Source organism: Erythrolamprus reginae, chromosome 3 (assembly GCF_031021105.1).
Source record: "Erythrolamprus reginae isolate rEryReg1 chromosome 3, rEryReg1.hap1, whole genome shotgun sequence".
Classification (NCBI taxonomy): domain Eukaryota; kingdom Metazoa; phylum Chordata; class Lepidosauria; order Squamata; family Dipsadidae; genus Erythrolamprus; species Erythrolamprus reginae.
This window is the reverse complement of record NC_091952.1, coordinates 160,506,638-160,513,050: the sequence shown is the minus strand read 5'-3', so window position 1 is coordinate 160,513,050 and position 6,413 is coordinate 160,506,638.

Sequence of the window (6,413 nt, the reverse complement as noted above, 5' to 3'; positions counted from 1 at the left end):
CGGTTTCATTTAATAGATAAAGTTGGGAACAATCATTTATCAAAATGCTTCTAACAAATAGCTCTGTTTCATATTCTGAAAATATCTTCAGTCCCAAAACTTAATCTCAGATGTAGGATAGGGATTGTCACTTTCTTCATTGCTTCTTAACTAATCTGTCTGAGGGGAAAAAAGTTAGATGTCCCTTAATCAGCTGAGCTACTTTTTAAAGCTTTTTGAATCCAGATCTGTAGCTCTTGAATGTACTTTATTTAACTTTACTTAACTATAGAAGAAAATGGAAAGAGTCAATGAATGGATATAGAATATTTATTCTTCATTTATTGCAAGATTACCGGTTGAATAAAAGAGAACAATGATTTCAGGACAGATAGATTACCGTAAGTAGGAAAGTAGAGAGGGAAGATTTTCCAAAGCTCCTGGGGAAAGAAGGGGTAGAAAAAAACAGATTTCACTAAGAACTTCAGTGATATCAGAGGCATGGAATCTGATTTAGCCGAGAAGTAATTAAAAATAAGACAATTCATTTTATGAATTTGTTTGATTTTTGTTTGGTGGGGAGAAGAATATTTAATTTTCCAGACCCTGTTCTGAACGTGGTAAAGTGAGTTTACTCAACTGCTAATATCTTCCCAACTATAGCTCCTGATTAAATCATTTTTGCATGGAGGTGTTTAAAACCATTAGAAAAGAAAAGATGGTTCACAAATTATCAAGCATTTTCTTGTTTCTACATCCTTATATCTTTCCCGCTTAAGAATGTCCTTCCCTACACTAAACTCCAACTTGTTTCTATTATAGCCCTTTTTTCTTCTTGTACTGTATGTGTAATGAGATAGAAAACCTATAACCTTATTAAGAATTGTAATTAGCATCTAGCAAAGATGAAGCATTAGAAGGCAAATTCTTCCTCAAATTAACATTTTTATAACATTGGGAGTATACTTTTCTAAGCTAAGAATTTTTTTAAGGAACTATCCATGGTCTTGAATTAAATAAAGCTAAACCCCGAGCAGCACCAATTTCCTGTAGCCTTATTAAATTTAACTCTAACCTACCTATTTTTAACCTCAGATATTTGAGCAGACCTGATTAGTTGAAATTGGTTTATTTAATTCAATCTGGATTTATCAATAGGATCATCATGGGGCAATTTGATGAAGAAATAATACTTCTACCAACTGTAAGAATTATTTCTATCCTAGGAGATACATTACTGGAATTATATTTTAATACATTTAATATATACATTAAGTTTAGCAGTTTAAATAAACTTGTTCTTTTACCAATACATCATTAATACATCTCTTGCTTGACAGAGTAGCTAAGACGATGGGATGGAGTAACTATTGGTAATAAATCCTTCATCTCATTTTATAGGCAGTTGTAAGAAAGTGATGACCAAAAATTCTTGCTTGACTCCTTAGAAAATATATCTCTATATGCATTGAGACATACATTTCTCATATTTAAAATGTATGTAATTTGATGATCTGAAGTTAGAATTGGGCAAAATGAAAATATATGTGGAAAGTCAATTTATATTAAATCAAATTCTTAGAGCAAGAGATTGAAGGACTATTAAATAAAGGGAAAAACTGACAGTTGCTTGGTATCTTAGGAGGGATACAAATATACTTGTAGTAGAAACATGTATTAATTAGAATTACATTATAATATAGTGTAACACTATATTAGGAAAAATGAAAAGGGGGGAAATGGCAGTTACCCTTCCTCAGGAAACTGATTTTATTTTAATAGTAACTGGAAAACCAAGCATATGGAAATGAGAAGTTTCTTTGTCAGTTCTACCTGGCTATGATAAGAGCTCCTTGTAATGAAGGATCTCATTTTGTAAATGTCCACCAATTATGGTATAACTCAGGGGAAGTGTATATAGTATACAACAAAATATAACCATTATACTGTTTGTCAAAATAAGCTTTTCAAGATGGAAAGGAAACCTTTATTCAACATTAAGCTGTTGAGCATAGAGTTTGGATGCTGAGATTTCAGGGTGTTAATGGGATGAATGCAGTCTTTGCTCTTGTCTGATTTGTTCTCTTGAGATTTCATGTGTCATGTGACTTTCTATTGTGTGCTTTTCTTGTATTAGTGTTGTGCTATCCTTGTAGATGATGTATCTGCCAAGAAACACAAGTGCTGATATGTGTGCACACACTGTTGTTTACTTGGAGAACATTTCTCAAGAGGATTTCAGAAGTTTTCTTTCCTTGTTTTAAGTAGCTGTCAAAAGAATAATGTTTTCTATTAAGGGAGAGGGGAATGAAGAAGACTATAAAATCTGTAAGAGACGTTCTGGCTTTTCTTTCTACTATTACTGCATACTAATTCTGAACAATAATCTTGAACTCATTTTCTGAATATGGAATCCAGTTTAGACAAAAAAAAATTCACCCACCATCCACACCCATAAAAAAGGCACTAACTCATCAACCTTGTTAGCATTCTTGTTAGATTCTGTTTTACACTATGTATTCACAATGGACTGTGATTAATTCTGCACATAAAAAGACCTTGTATCTTATCATCTTATCTTATCTTATCATCTCCTCTTATCTTATCATCTTATCTTATCTTATCTATCCTATCCTATCCTAGCTTAGCTTATTTTAGCTTACCTTAGCTTACTTTATCTTAGCTTAGTATAGCTTAACTTAGTTCAGCTTAACTTAGTTTAGCTTAGTTCTTATTTTTCTTCTTTCGTATCTTGACTTATCATCTTAAATCTTACCTTAATTAACTTTATCTTACCTTAATAGGACTGAAGGAGTTGTATGTATTAAGTAATACTAAAAGTTAGGTGAATAGTAATTGTAAATAAGAGGGAAAAAAACATAAATTAAAATATTGGGAACTGATAGTAAATTGGAAGAGAATATCAAACATCCATGGCTAGGCAAGGATATGGATTAGTCTAGTAGAAGATAGAAGATAATGATAGCTGTGCCCTGCATAAAACCATTCAATGCTATAACTAGGGTAAAAATGTTCTTATATTAATAGAGTTTATAGATATGTATGTATGCATGTATACATGAATGTATTTACTTGACTTTCACTGCCACTAACTTTCATGGCATTAGTTCTATAACATCTTTGACAATATGCCATGAAGGCTCCATCCTCAAGAGTAGGGTAAAGAAAAGTGTTTCTGTAAACAATCAAGTCTTTATAACCTTTTGCAAACCCAGTGAGATGGAGGAGAACCAGCTAGCCCCCACTTTTTTGCTAGAGCTGTGCACGTATCTCAAAAAATATTCACTCTGCCCACTCCCTCTCTATTCAGCATCACAGCAACGGTAACAATAGTTAGTCCACACACTTGAACACAATGGGTAGTTTTCCCCTTACTTAGGATGAGGAGCCAAAATTAATATACAATAGCAGACATTATTGTTTGCTGTTCTCTTTCAGATTATGGTTGAGTGTTCACACATTTTTTTCCTAAAATAATTATCAATAAATCCCATCATCAACTCATTCAATCCTTCATCTTCTTTCTCAATTACTGTGACTGATACTTCTGTTACAGTCTGGCTGACAGAAAGGTCTTCTAGTAATTTGAGGCTAAGATTTAAATATAACATAATCTTCTGAAATTTCCTTGATCTCTCATATGGCAACTATGTTGCCTTGGAATTCTGAACAGTGCAGCCTTAAAATTCTGGAGGGGGAAATTTAAGAAAGCTTCCTTAGAGAAGTGGAGTCAGTTCTCTTTCTTTCTGGTTCTCTCTGTAGATAAATATATAAGTAGGTAGATATTGGATTAATTAATTCCAATTAGTTGGACTATTTAATTTAAATCTTTTTAGTTTTTATCTAGAAAGATCAGGGAGTGGAGACCTCTACTAACCAATCCATAACTTACAATAAGAAAATACTGAATTATTTGGATCAATTATCTAATCTGATCCAAGGATATTTCTTGTTTTTCTTTAAAGTTTTCCATAAGTAAATATATATACGCTCAAATATATAACCACTTTTGAGATAAACATGGTAAATACAGGTAACACGATTGTATATGTTTTGGAGCTTTTTCACTTGATTCTCTTCTCCTAGATCTTAACAATGCAGTCAAAGGCTGTTTTTTTCAGAGTGTAATAAATTCAATGAAACTTACTCCAAATCCCTGCAAGTCCAGTCAGATTTCCTTTCTATAACTCAGGATTTCAACCTTTAAGGTTTTTTGAGATATATGCCCTAGATATTTCTTATAAATGTTGTCATGCACTATGCATTAGCAAGTGTGAGTTGCAAGTCTATTGCTGAGAAGAGTTTTGTTTTTCCAAAGTAATTGCTGCAAAGTGGATAAATAAAGAAAGGGGTCAATGGGAGGTAGCAAAATGTACACTTTTCTCCTTCAGATGGGAAGGGGAAGACAGTTTTCACATGAAAGGAATAATAATAAAGCTGTAGTTACACAGGCTATACAATTAAAAGGTCTAAATAGAGGTAATTTGATCCTATCCCAATTGCCTGAAAAAGAAAGAAAAAAAGAATTAAGTAGGCCTCTTAGAAGTTGCAATTAAGGCTGCCTAAATTTCAAGCACCTTGAGCAAAATAGCAAGCCAAATATACTATAGAAAACATACCAAGCCAATTTTGATAACAATTGTAAACATCATTGGAAATAGAAATGGGTTATTTGTTTAATCTTTCCTATTTTTTTTTCTTTTAATGACCCTGCATCGCAGTGGAGTCAGAGCAACTGAACCGAGCTCGAGCATTTACTGGCAGGATGCCCTTCCTAATGCCTATGTGGCATTCACAGTGGACAATTACTCATTGTGCCTAGAAAGAGAAATATCTGCCACTACCTGGGACCGAATTCACAGCCTCCTGATTTTGAGGTGAGAGCTCCAGCTCTAGGTCACTGCACTGCTCATTTCTAACGTCTTTCCTATAAGCCCCCATATTTTCAGACTGGGAGTTGACTTATTCTCCAAAGCACCTGAGGGCAGGATAAGAAGTAACAGATGTAAACTAATCAAAGAAAGATCCAACCTAGAACTAAAAAGAAATTGTCTAACAGTGGGAACAATTAATCTATGGAATGGCTTGCCTCCAGAAGTTGTGATTGCTCTTGAATACTTCTTGGAAATATGGTTTTATATAATTTTAGTGTCCCTGTATTTTATTTGTTGGATATTACAGTATAATTTAACCACAACGCCATTATGTTTCAATGATTATATTTATAGCTACGGGTGGTTTTATTGCTGTAAGTTTATTGTGAACTTGTCAACATTATTAAACACTCAGAGGAACAATATTAAGAAGAAGGAGTAAGGTTGCCATTCCAGAACAACTGCCAGACTTACAAGGTAATCCAGACAAGAAGCACACTCAAGAATGCTAGCTCTATCTTCATTGGATGGTATATTTTTTTTTAAAAAATCCAAGCTCTAAAACTACATTTGTCCTTCATTGCCTTTACAGTTCAAGAAAGTACAGAAGATCCCATTCCTTTTGTGAGTTCATTTGCTTCTTATATGACCATTACCAAGTCTGACCAAGCCCCCCTGATCAAGAAATGTGATGCACGGTGTGACTGGATCATCATCATCATCATCATCATCATCATCATCTAGATTTATATGCCGCCCTTCTCCGAAGACTCGGGGTGGCTCACAGAATACAGAAAAACAACACAACAACAAATCTAATTAATTAAAAATTACTACTAAAATCCCATATATATTAAAATCAGTCAGCTAACTCATTCACAACCACACAAATTGATTGTTTGAGTAATACATAGGGTTTTTAGCTGTACTTTTAAAAAATGTATTAGATTTGTTTTGTATGCTTTGTTTTTATATTTTTCTGTAAATCGCCCCGGGTTTTCGGAGAAGGGCGGCATACAAATCTAATTAATAATGATGATGATGATGATGATGATGATGATGATAATAATAATAATAATAATAATAATAATAATATAGCTCTTCCTCCTCCTTCCCAAGGTCATTCCCACATTCCATTGGAATAACCTTATTTATTACTTTAATTATTATATTTGTTTGTATTGTGCCAAATTATTTAAACTTCTTTGATTACGTCCTGTTTGTGGAAATTAGTATAGATTGGGCAAGGAATGTATTTAAAGCAGAGTGAATAGAAAAAACATAGATAGGAAAGTGAAGGTTGTTTTTACTTTAGTCAGTGCTGGTGTTTCTTTTTCCATTTGCACTTTTGAAAAGCTTCTGCAGATATTCTGAGTGGTGTAAGCCCTTGTCTCCATCTGCTTCATCTTTTTTTGTGCTGTCATAATGCGTGATCAAAAACTTATTGTAAAAAGAAGAAAGAAATTAGGAGAATGCTCTTGAATGAGTTATTTAAAAAAATAAGAGAGAGAAAGAAAGAGTGTTAGCAATTGATCATTA